Source organism: Armigeres subalbatus, chromosome 2, assembly GCF_024139115.2.
Source record: "Armigeres subalbatus isolate Guangzhou_Male chromosome 2, GZ_Asu_2, whole genome shotgun sequence".
Classification (NCBI taxonomy): Eukaryota; Metazoa; Arthropoda; class Insecta; order Diptera; family Culicidae; genus Armigeres; species Armigeres subalbatus.
In genome coordinates, this window is record NC_085140.1 from 464,723,814 (window position 1) to 464,737,139 (window position 13,326).

The 13,326-nt window shown below is 49.0% G+C and overlaps 1 long non-coding RNA gene across 2 annotated transcripts; it reads left to right on the forward strand.

The window, feature by feature from the left end:
• Window positions 1–225: 225 nt before the first annotated feature.
• LOC134218375 (uncharacterized) lies at window positions 226–1,020 on the forward strand. Of its 2 annotated transcripts, none has more exons than XR_009981331.1 (3): window positions 226–445; window positions 515–656; window positions 843–1,020. It is a non-coding gene; the product is annotated as an uncharacterized LOC134218375 (long non-coding RNA). The 2 variants fall into 2 exon arrangements; XR_009981330.1 differs by having other exon boundaries at window positions 232–435.
• The last annotated feature ends 12,306 nt before the right edge of the window (window positions 1,021–13,326 follow it).

The following is a 13,326-nucleotide window of genomic DNA, read 5'->3' on the forward strand; positions in this document are numbered from 1 at the left end:
ATGCCGGTGAAATCCATATCTTAAAGCATCTATTTTGCCCAGCAGCATTGAATTGTTAAATAGCATTGTTTATACATCTAACACAGAAAAAACAAACATGGTTCTATTAAATATTTTGCATTTTTTATTTGAAAAGTGTTTAATTTTCTTGAAAATAAAAGTAGAATTGATTAACGCAAAAGTTACGGTTTTACTTCGAAAGTGTTTTTCGACTTTCCCAGTGTGCAAATTTAAAAGTACATCTTTTCAAAAAAAGAATTGTAGAACAGTCAAACCATCCATTGAAAATAACTTTCTTTTTGTTTTGCCGGTGACTGTCATTTTCCAATTCCCTATCGTAGGTTGCAGAAAACAAAAACTGTTTATTGTGCGCCAGCCTGACCTGGAAATTTGATCGTTTGCACCTTCTCCAAATAAATACTATTAGATATACAGGTAAGCACAGGTGATATTATTTTTGGCTAATTAAATTGCTAGTGTAATGATAATGTTTCGACATTTATCTCCATTATAGAATCTACGATTACCGATCAACAGATTTCAAAATGGTCCTCCGCGTATGCATCTCGTGGCGAAAGAACGCGGCTCCTTGTTGGAGGCTGGGTTTCATGGTAGCGCACCCGAAAATATCCCAGCCCATCAGATAGAATCGAAAGGTAGGTTTATGTTTTTAAACAATAGAAAAAAGCACCGGCACATAGTACGAAACGGAAATCATTCTGGTGTGCACTAATTTCACGGGTGCTACTTTTGCTGATTGAATAAATAAATACACATAAGAACATAAGATTAGTAAAGAGCATATTACTTATGCATGAATACCGATTTTTTGTTTCTTGCAGATATTTAACATGGCATTCCACGATGGATACGATGCGCGTCCCAGTTTTTGGAGCTTCACAGTTACTGCTGCTTTCATTTTTGTAGTTGTAATTCAAATTGAAAACTTTTGAAATAATGATAATCCACATATTATGATAAACGTATACGAATAAAATATATTCATAAAGACAACATAAATGTAGTGTTGGGGGTGGGAGGTTCTGTTATGAAGAATCAAGAGCTTCGTTTTTAAGTAAAAATATTCCACACCCATTTTTATAGTGTGACCATTTTGATCTGACAGTTGTATAATTTCACTTTGAATGTCTAAACTTTTAATTTTAGAGTGGCACGTAATTTTTTAACCGCGGGTGTAACAAAAGTTTGCGTACTTTTATTTTGAACATACGCAACTCTCTACGAAAAAGAACCAACGCAACTTTTTAGTTTTACCAACGATTTTTTTAATTTTATTAACGATTTTTCTTTCTGTGTACTTGTTCGCTATTTTTATTAAAAAATGGTTTAATTTCAAAACATTGAATGTTTAAGTAGCGGATGTTTATTATTATAAATATAATCATGAAAAAACAATATTAAAATACATTAATCGTGTTTATAATAAGAAATTTTATAGAAAAACATTAGCTGTACGCTCAATTTTGTCACATCTAATAGGCGTATTTTGAGATTATTTTCAAATAAATGAACTTTAGAGAAAAAATTTCAACCATTTTATGTACGCATACATTGAAGGAAGGGATAAATATTGAAATAAATTAAAAACAAACGAGCCAACAATTAAATTTCCTTTGGAATTTTCTAATATATTCATCTAATCCATGCTGTACGCTCAATTTTGAGAGTGACTGTATATCTCCACAATCGCATTTTTCTAAACCCGTTGCCTTACTCCCACAGCTCTAGTGAAAAATTGAACACCCCTAGATACAATATTTTGCAATGTCCAGAAACTAGAAGAGATGGCTAAGAGGTTGGTGAAAAAACTGAGAAAATCGGTTGAAAAACCACTGAGATATACCCATTTGAAAATTTAGTTACAACGATTTTCTGCACGAATGTATCCGCGTAAGTTTTTTTAGCGAATCAATCCTAGTGTTAAGGCTCAAGACTCCATCACAATGTTTTGAAAATTAATGACTGTATCACTTGTTTGTAATAGTGATGCAATTGGTACGGAAAAGTGCAGCAGCGATGAATAAAATGTTGTTTACAACTGGGGTGGGTGGAAATGGGGCTGTAAAAATACACCCAAAAAAATCTGCACGTTCTTTCCACCTGAAAAATACGTAGATTTTTCCACCTGAAATTCACGTAACTTTTACCTGATTTTCCGATAGAAATTTCATTCTACGTGAAAATCAGGTAAGTTCTACCTGAGTTTTGGATAGAATTCACCGGACACGTAAGTTTCACCTGAATTTTCTGAAGCATTTGCAGCTACGTGTGCACGTAAAATGTACCTGAAAATTCAGGTGGAAACAACGTTTAGATTATTTTGAGTGTATGCCAGCTGATGCATAATGTTGCCAGACTTGACGAATTGTTTAATTTATATCATAAGACATGTTCATGGTGTATCAAATATATGCACTGAAAAAAAATCCGTGGTAAAAACTACTATTTTGTAGACTACGCTCTGTTTTTAAAACAACCATGAAATTTCAGTAAATTTTACCGTGGTTCCAGAGAAATTCACAACTGTTTCAGTTCAAGTGACAACATTCCGCATGGGCCACAGTTGATTTCTACTGCGCGCATGGTAAAATCAAACGGGTTTGTTATCTGCTGAAAATCGTCGGTGCGTATTCTTAAAATAACCCTCGGAATGGTAGTTTCGACTGCAATATTTTTTTGCGTGTGGGTATTTATCGGTTTAAATTTTTTTTATACACCACTTGGAATGTAATAGAAGCTTACGTAACATGTTTCAATATTTATTTTTGGTTTTATTGTTCAATACGACAAACAGCAATGTTTTTCCAATAAATTAATCTGGCAACTGCGAAGAGATGATTATTTACTTGTGTATGCACATCTTTGTTTGCGTGTTGGCTGGCGTATACGTTGTATTGTTCAGATTGAATGAAGTTGCATCGCGTAGATTTTGTACTCACCATTTCACTTATTGCGCTAGTGAATTTGAGTCTTCCGCATTTTATTGCATTCACACTACTGTCGTCAAATTTGTCTCTCACTTCGATTTTTGGAAAGCAGTTTTCAACAGTTTTTGGGCGTGAAGTGAATTAATTGGTACACAGAAAGAAAAATCATTATTCAAATTAACCCAGATTAACCCACCTAGCGGTGATGGTGCCTTTCCCGTTTTTTTCGAGTGAGTAATTTCTACGCACTTTTGGTGAAAAAAATGTATTTTGGCCATAACTTCTGAGCCGGGACTCCTATCAAAAGTTCGTTTTTCGAGCGAACATATAGCCTTTACGTATACTTTGTATACGAGAAAGGCAAAAATGGTATAATTTTCGATCCCATAGTTCGATATGGCCAATTTTCAAAAGAATAAAACGGACAGGATTCAACGTCGAATGCAAGTTGTTGTGAGCAAATCGGTTGAGGATAAGTGCCCGAAAAATGAGTGACATTTTTTACGCGGTTTTTCCGTATGAATTTATATTTTGGCCATAACTTTCGATCCCATAGTCCGATCTGGCCAATTTCAAATAGGAAACAGTGAGACAGGATTCTGCGTTGAATGCAACTTGTTGTGAGCAAATCGGTTGAGGATAAGTGCCCGAAAAATGAGTGACATTTTTACGCGATTTTTTCGTATAAATTTGTATTTTGGCCATAACTTTTGATCCCATAGTCCGACCTGGCCAATTTCAAATAGGAAACCATAGGACAGGATTTTGCGTCGAATGCAATTTGTTGCGAGCAAATCGGTTGAGGATAAATGCCCGAAAAATGAGTGACATTTTTTACGCGATTTTTTCGTATGAATTTGTATTTTGGCCATAACTTTCGATCCCATAGTCCGATCTGGCCAATTTCAAATAGGAAACAATGGGACAGGATTCTGCGTCAAATGCAATTTGTTGCGAGCAAATCGGTTGAGGATAAGTGCCCGAAAAATGAGTGACATTTTTTGAGTAGTTTTGCGCACACACACACACACACACACACACACATACACACACACACACACACACACACACACACACACACACACACACACACACTGGGGCAGCAGGGACTTTGTCCAAGGGCTTGACGACCCCTCCCCATGGCCACTGCGAGTTAGACCGGGACCATCGTTCCTAACCCCTAATCCCAAGGCGTCAAGCGACCCGTGCCGAGGGGATGCATGGCCAGAGGGGTGAAATAATAAGCTAGGCCTTTAACGGAGCCTGTGGGGTACCTGGGCACCCTCCACAGTAATTGTCCCTTACCGCGTCATGCTGGGCTCTGGCGTGGTGGACCTCTTTTCCCGAGCAACTCGTGGGACCAAAATGGAAAACCAAGTCAATTCTTCAATTAGTGGTAGTAGTGTAGGCGACAACCCCTTCGCAAGAGGTTAAGAGGCTAATCCCAAGGCGTCAAGCGACCCGTGCCGAGGGGATGCATGGCCAGGGGGGTGAAATAATAAGCTAGGCCTTTAACGGAGCCTGTGGGGTACCTGGGCACCCTCCACAGTAATTGTCCCTTACCGCGTCATGCTGGGCTCTGGCGTGGTGGACCTCTTTTCCCGAGCAACTCGTGGGACCAAAATGGAAAACCAAGTCAATTCTTCAATTAGTGGTAGTAGTGTAGGCGACAACCCCTTCGCAAGAGGTGGGTTGTTCAGGTCTCCGCCTAGGAGGCCAGAGGCAATAGTCGGCAGCTCAGTGCGCAGCGCCAGCGTGGGTCACTCAACCTTCCTCTCGGCTATAAAAACGTCGATAGGGGTTATTGACGGCCCATGGCTTGTGGAGGCGATGAACCGCAAACGCGATGGGCTTTCGGCCTTCGAGGTGGCGACGGAACAGCTGGACGCCATCATCGACTTTGCGTCATCGAAGCATAATATCAGCAAGGACCTCAAGAGGAGCTTGCAGAAACTTCGAAAGTCGATGCTGGACGCCAGGCTGGAGAGGGCGGTCGGAACGGCCAAGTGTAAACCCGTGAAATCGGTGGAGTCGAGGTCTACCCAGACTGAGGATTCGCGGACTCGGACAAGGTCGAATCGACCGAAGGCGTGCCAGCGAAGACGGTGGTGCCAAAGTCTACCCAGACTGAGGCTCAAGTATTTGCGGGTACGTCGGGGGTGACTGCTCAAACGGAGCAGATACAAAAACAGGAGACAGTCTCCAGGGGATGAGCTCCTGGGGCCGCTCCAAAACGCGGAGGGTTACTACCCCGAACAAGGGTAGTGGGGCTGGGAAGCTGAACCCCGGTCAGGTACCTCCAAAACCGGGGGAGGAAGGACCTGGAAAGGTCCGTCCACTCAGGAAAGACGGTGATAAGGGGTTACGGCAGGTTGAAAGTTCTCAGCCGCACCAGACCAGGGAAATAGAGGGGGGTGACGCCTCCTGGACCCTGGTCAAGAACAAGAGGAAACCGAAGACGTCAAGGGCCGAAAAGAAGGCCCAGGCGAATGAGGGTAGCAAGAAGTCTAGGGTAGGCGCCAATCGCTCCAGGGGCGATGCCCTAGTCATCACGGCGGACGAGGCTAAGTACTCGGATGTTTTGAAGGCGATGAGGAGTGACGTCAAGCTCGGTGAACTCGGCGCCGACGTACGTCGAATAAGACGTACCCGGATGGGCGAGATGATACTCGAGCTGAAGCGGGGCGTCTCGCAAAAGGGCGCCGCCTACAAGAAGTTGGCGGAGGAGGTCCTAGGCGAGACGGTCAAGGTGAGGGTACTCACGACGGAGGTGAATCTAAGGGTTAAAGACCTGGACGAGATCACTGAAGTCGAAGAGCTCGTCACGGCACTGCGGCGACAGTGTGAAGTGGAGACGACCACCGCAGCCGTTCGGCTACGGAAAGGTCCGGTAGGGACGCAGGTAGCATTGGTTCGGCTATCTGTAGCGGACGCCTCCAAGGTAGTCAAGTTAGGGAGCGTCAAGGTGGGATGGTCGGTATGCCCTGTGCGCATATACGAGCAACCCGAAGTTTGCTTCAAGTGCCTGGAACCGGGGCACAAGCAATGGGACTGCAAAGGCCCTGACAGAAGCAATCTCTGCCGACGCTGCGGATTGGAGGGACATAAGGCACAATGCTGCACGAACCCTCCCAATTGTTTGATTTGTTCCAGCAAAGCTGTGAACAGCATGCACCCCATGGGGGGTTCGATGTGCCCGGCGTTTAAGCGTGCTGCAAAATCAAAGTGCAGGTAACGCAGCTGGCTTGCTCGGCCTCGCCCGAGTGTTTGGTGTGCGCAGGTTTAGAGGAAACGGCGGAACACGTGTTGTTCATGTGCTCACGTTTTCGCGCAATGCGTGACCACATGCTTGCCACATGTGGTCTGGACACTACCCCGGACAACCTAGTTCGGAGGATGTGTAAAGATGAAGTTGGCTGGAACGCCGTTTAATCGGCTATCGCCCAAATCGTTTCGGAGCTACACAGAAGGTGGCGCGTGGACTCAAGGATGGCTAGTTCAGGCGCAAATAAGAGGTGGTCCAAGGGATCGGAGTCGGCTTCATGGGTCATACCGGTGGTCATGCTCTGTGGTCGAACTCGATCCTTTTATCGAACAAGTGGCCGCGCGAAGAACAACATGGTATCGTCGCTTTCGCGGCGTCGGTCGACCGGGCGGGTTCCGAGCCCGAGGACGGAAAGGGGTCCTCGTCAAGGCTGGGGCAGGCGTCGGCAAGTCCCTCTGTGTGCTGGCGAATAGGCCCTATCGCAGAAAGGTCAATTTGGGGTGCACGCGGCATCATCATTCTTGATACCAGTCGTGCAGAGGGAAGCAGGCGCGAAGTCGACCCTTCCCACCTTCCGAGAACATAGGGCGTGGTAAGGCCACCTGGAAAGCCGGCAACGCGCTGGCACGATACCATGGTGTTCTTCTAAAAAAGCGAGTTACGATGTTCGGTGCTGCAAGGACACGCAGCTAACCTCGAGAGTGCGTTGTGCACTGGCCCCCCTTTGAAGCATTACTTTCTGGTTGTACCGAAGGGACTATGGGCTTGGCGGCAATGGAAACGGTTTAGCGGGTTGGGGATGTAGTCCTGCCTCCCTCGGTGATCCCTAACCCCGTACTTCCTGGTCAACCCAGGATGTCTGTTGAGCAGATTCCCCCTCCATTGTTTAGGAAGAAAAAAAAACACACACACACACAAACTCTTCGGATTTAATCGTTCCAGCAACTTTTTGTATAGGAATCACAAGGGATTCCTTCCAAACTTGTGGCACGTGCCCAGTTTGTATAGATTCATTAATTAGGTCCAGCAAGCTGTCTCCGATGACATCAAAGCAGTCTTGTATCACTTTTGCATTTACGTTATCTACACCAGCCGTTTTTCCCATCGAGAAGCAAATATTCCTTAATTCTTCCAATGTTATTGGGTGAAAGCCTTCAAATCTACAGTTAACATTGATCGGCTGTCGGATTTCGTCGGGTTCATCAACTAATTCAATAGATGCATTAATCGATGAAACACTGCTGACAAAATATTCGTTAAACTTATCTGCAATTAATTGTTCTCTCAGTTTAGCTCGAACAAGCAAACGAGACGGTCGTTTTCGTAGCGAGTGCTTATTGAGCTTTTTTATTTCGGCGCGTTTTCTTTATTCGGACGAGTGGTGTTCCGCCCCATCTACCGGGCGAGTGTTTTCGGTCGTTCAGTGCTCTTCCCCGTACTTTCGGCGTTAGTGACGGTGGTTCTCGGCGCGTGTGTCGTTGTTTTCGGCGGTTGGTGCTACGCCCCATCTCCCGGTGCGAGTGCGCGAGTGGCCCCCGTGACGTCATTCGGCGGGGACGCCATCAGTTTCGGCTGATTGACGTGACAATCAATTAAAACCCATTAAAAAATCGACTGCCATTTTTTTGGGAATTTCGACGCGAAATTTGGCCAGGGTCTAGTGGGCCACGGCTCCGGGACCTACCCTTGGACCCGACCCGATCTGGCCACTGGTTCCGGAGATTTTCCGTATTTTCTAGTTTCTGCTGGTCGTGACGTCATTCGGACGGTGACGCCGACCAAGCCCACGTTTCTCCGCGCGGTGGTAGTTATTTTGCGTTTCGGTGGAGGCGCACGGTACTCGAGGTAAGTGTGAGTGCGAGTGAACCCAGTGCGATGGGTTGAAATTTTCCCAGGCCGTCCTGGTGGAGACGCTCGGTTACTAGTGCGGTATATAAGTACATAAGAGACTTGTGTGGCGGAAGTGACGATCTCTTTTTTATCAGCGGTGGAGACGCACGGTCGTTCGATTCGTCGAGTTCTTTTCGAAATCCGCCCGCGTCGTTTGGCGGTGCGCGCGGGTTTATCATGGCGGTGGCCTCGGGCCACCCCATTCGCCTAGGGAACCCAGGGGGCCCCAGTAATGGCACGGTCACCAACCGTATCGACGGTGAATATACCGGGAGACGGCTCCCGAGTTATATGGACCCTGACAACTCATCCGGACCACTCCAGATCGCGAGACTGCAAGGTGTGAACGGTCGCCCACTTCCGGCCAACCCGTTCCTTCTCCGCCTCTCTGTTGAAGCTTTCCTCGGGGGAGCAATCGAAAGCGCGAACAAGGAAAACGCAGGGACCTCGTATGCCCTCAAGGTTCGTAACCCGAAACAATTTGACAAGCTGCTGCAGATGGACAAGTTGAGCGACGGAACACCGGTATCGGTTATCGAACACCCACAACTGAACTCCGTCAGATGTGTGGTTTCAAACGTCGACGCCAAGGATCTCCCGGACGACTACCTCCTGAGCCAACTGGAGGAGCAAGGTGTGAAGGAGCTACACCGAATTAAGAAGCGACTCCCCGACGGTAAGTTGGCCAATACACCGACTATTATCTTGACCTTCGCAGGCACAGTTATCCCAAGCCACGTCACCTTCGGTTGGTTCAGATGTCCAACCCGGAACTATTACCCCAATCCCATGAGGTGTTTCCGGTGTTGGAACTTTGGGCACACCGGCAAGCGATGCCCAAGTGCGGAACAACTATGTGGCAACTGTTCCAAGTATCATCCCGCGGACGCCTCAATGGCGACCGACGAGCCCAACAACCGCCCACAGTGTCCCGACCGATCCTACTGCAAATTTTGCAAAAGCCATGAGCATCCAACCTCCAGCAGAAGATGCCCGGAATACCTGAAGGAGGTTGAGATACAAAGGATCCGCGTGGACCAAGGTATCCCATACGGCCCAGCAAGGAGAATGTTCGAAGCCCGCTCCGGATCTGGACAAACCGGCTCTTTCGCTCAAGCAACTACCCAAAGCAAGGACCAGGAGATCGCAGATTTGAGGAAAATGGTCAAGGACCTGCAAGCGAACAAGACCAGCCAGACATCGGGAGTTGGCAACCGCATGGAGGCCATCCAACAAAACGGCACAATCGAGGATCTGATCCGAAAAGTGTCGGAGCTGACGGAAACCATTGGCAAGCTGCAAGCTAGTCTCGACGTGAAGGATCAAGTCATCGAGAAGCTGCGCGCCATGGTCCAAAGCAGCGACGGCAAGGACACCAGAAAGACCAAGCAAGCCAAGCAAGCCAGCAAAGCAAGCTCAAGCAAGATGGACACAACTGTTTCTCCAAACCCGTACGACATCTTCAGCGACAGCGAGGAGATGGTCGTCACACCAACACCAACTCCCAAGCGCGATCGCGTCCCAAGTGACTCCAGCGAGAGTGGAAAGTCCTCAGCTGGAGCCCCACGGACGAAGCGTGTGACAGGTAGAACAGCCAAGTAAGTGGTTTAATAGGCTCTGTTTGCCTCTATTGTATCCTACAAGCTTTTACCTACCCAAACCCCCTCCCATCCTTTTCAATCCTCACTTCAAAACAAATACTTCCGACAATGATGTGCAAGCCGAGCCTCCCAGACGAGTACTAGTTACTCAAACCTTATCAACTTCTATTCTACCTTTCAACACACCCAACACCCACCCGCCCAATCCCCTGCAAGAACACGTACCCGAAAAGGAAAGCAGCAACACAGGCCGCAGATGAGCATCCGAGTAGCCGGGGCCCCGACAGTGCGGAAGCTACACCCCTACCGGAACTGGCGGACAACCTCCGGCGCTCGGACGCTGTCCCTGCTAGCCAGGACACCGTGGGAGTCAAGCGCAAAGCAGACGGCGTACTTGGGACGCTTTTCCTTTCCCCAACGGACGACGAGGGACACAAACGTCAAGCGCAAAGTAAGAGCGCCGCAATAGCGGACGAAGCCACATGCCTAAAGGACACCGCGGGAGTCAAGCGTAGAGCAGACGGCGTACTTGGGACGCTCTTTCTTTCCCCAACGGACAACGAGGGATCCAAGAGTCAAGCGCAAAGCACGGGTGCCGCAAATGCGGACGAAGATTCAAGCAAAAAGGACACCGTTGGAGTCAAGCGCAAAGCAGGTGGCGTACTTGGGACGCTTTTTCTTTCCCCAACGGACGACGAGGGAAGTCAAGTGCAAGCGCAAAGTAAAAGTGCCGCTACTGCGGACGAAGCAACGTCCTTCCCTCCGCTCGGAGTAGAATCATCGTCAGCTTTCCTCTACGACCAACTGCATATGACCAGATGATGATGATGGTTTGTTTTTGAGGGATATTAACTCAGGCGGTCATTCATCCCTACCATATGACCAGGTACGGCCTGACGCCGTTATCAAGCCAGGACCCTCCCGTGAGTACCCAGCTTTCACCGCAATGTCAGCAGCCCTTGGGGGCGAGGAGCTTGCCTCCGGAAGAGCTCTGGGGGGGAGCACACCTCCACCACCCACTTTTTTGCCGTCGCCTCCCCCATCTCTGCCGGTTGCGGGTTCCGGACCCCCAACCCTCGATGACAGCATCTTTTCAGCGCCGCAGTCGCATGGCCCAGGTCCCCGCTCCATCACCTTGGCGCTCCAATGGAACGCCAATGGTTTCTTTAATAACCTCTGTGACCTAGAGCTGCTTGTCTCGGACTCTGAACCGATAGTCTTAGCTCTACAGGAGATCCACCGCGCAACTCCCTCCGCCATGGATCGGACACTAAGCGGACGTTATAAATGGTTCACCGAAGTCAGGGAAAACGTCTTCCAATCTGCTGCAGTTGGCGTCCTGAGTGAGGTCCCTGCCACCGAGATCCTCGTCGATGCGGATTTCCCGATGGTCGCAGTCAGAGTAGAGTGGCCCCTCCCAATCACAATCGTATCGCTATACATCCCCAGTGGCAGGCACCAGAACCTGGAGCGTAACTTGGTGAGTATTTTTGAGACCCTACCATCACCAGTGCTCATCCTCGGAGATGTGAACGGCTACCACCACTCCTGGGGTAGCCGCTCTAACAACACTCGCGGCAACGCCGTCTTCAACGCCGCAACCGAAACAGGACTGGTTGTCTTGAACGATGGCACCCCAACCTTCCGCCGAGGGTTGACGGAGTCCGCCATCGACGTTTCACTAGCCTCGAGTTCGGTCGTCGGTAGGCTGCTCTGGTTCACGGACGGTGACCCCAGAGGCAGCGACCACGCGCCTATTCTCGTGGCGCTTGACAGCGTGCCCACCAACATTTCGCGTCGTCCCCGTTGGCTTTATGACCAAGCCGACTGGAGAGGCTTCCATCAAGAGATAGAGAGAGAGCTAGAGGCAGGACCAAACCCAACAGCAATCGAACTATCGGAGGCCATCCGCAGGGCCGCCAGCAAAACAATCCCAAAAACCAGCCCAAACCCAGGACGAAGATCCGTGCACTGGTGGAATGACGTGGCGAAGCAAGCGGTCAAAGACAGGAGGAAGGCCCTCCGGGCACTCAAGAGAGCAAAGAAACGGCTAGCGCCGGATAGCCCCGACTTGGTAAATATCCGCACCGAGTACCAAGTTGCAAGAAACAAATGCAGGCAGACCATCCGGGAAGAAAAGGACCAGTCATGGACGGATTTCCTTGACGGCATCTCCAGTGACCAGTCCTCAACCGAGCTGTGGCGAAGGATCAACTGTTTTATCCAACTGTGGCGAAGGATCAACTGTCGATCCAAAGGTATTACTCTCTCCATAGATGGCACAATGCAGCGAGACCCCGCTATAGTTGCCGACGCCCTGGCCGAACACTTCCACCGGCAGTCCTCTTACCAGGAATACCCCGAGGAGTTCAGAAAGTCTCATCCCGACCCCTCAGCCGAAATCCTTGCCTTTCCGGTTCCTCCAGACGACGGAGCGAATTTCAACCGGCCTTTCTCGCTGGAGGAGCTGGAATTTGCGCTGAGGAAGGGGAAGGGAAAATCTGCCGGACCCGATAACCTAGGCTATCCAATGCTGAAGAACCTCTCTCCAAGCGGAAAAGTTGCCCTCCTTGAGGCCCTTAACAAGGAGTGGCAATGTGGCACGCTTCCCGCAGAATGGAGGTCAAGCATCGTGGTTCCCATCCCTAAGAACCAAGGTCCATCTACCGAAGCCAGCAGCTACCGTCCGATAGCTCTAACGAATGTAAGCGCCAAGATCCTGGAGAGGCTTGTAAACCGAAGGCTGACCGAATACCTGGAAAGCACTGGCCGTTTTGACAGTCGACAGCACGCCTTCCGCTCCGGAAGAGGAACCGGAACCTACCTGGCCTCCCTAAGCCAGATCCTCCAGGAAGCAAAGGAAGCAGGTCACCATGCTGAACTTGTGTCGCTGGACATATCTAAGGCCTACAACCGCACCTGGACACCGGGCATCCTGAAGAAATTGGCTCTTTGGGGGATTTCCGGCAACCTCCTCCATTTCGTAAAAAATTTTCTGCTCGATCGGTCCTTCCGAGTACAACTCGGATCGCACGCCTCAGGACCCATGAAGGAGGAAACCGGAGTCCCTCAAGGATCCGTAATAGCCGTAACACTCTTCCTGATAGCCATGGAGGAAGTTTTCACCAACCTGCCCCAGGGAGTCTACATCCTTGTTTATGCGGATGATATACTGCTGGTCGTCACCGGCAAACACCCGAAAGCGTTGAGAAGGAAGGCCCAAGCAGCCGTAAGCAGAGTGGGAAAATGGGCCCGTGCAGTCGGCTTCCAAATGGCAGCTAGTAAGTGCGTCAGGGTCCACATTTGTGACAGCAACCACCGCCCCCCTCGGCGCCCCATAACCCTCGACGGCAACGCAATCCCAATGCGTAACTGGGTAAAGCTGCTCGGCGTCACCGTCGACAAAAAACTCACCTTCAAAAAACATTTTGAGAACACCCGCAGCGCCTGCAAGAACAGAACCAACATGGTAAAGCTGATATCCCGACGACGATCCAGGAGCGACCGCTCCACCCGAATCCGAGTAGCCGACGCGGTGATCACCAGCCGACTGACATACGGCATTGAATTGACCTCCTGGAATTTCCCGGAGTTGGTATTCTCCCTCGCCCCGGTGTACAAC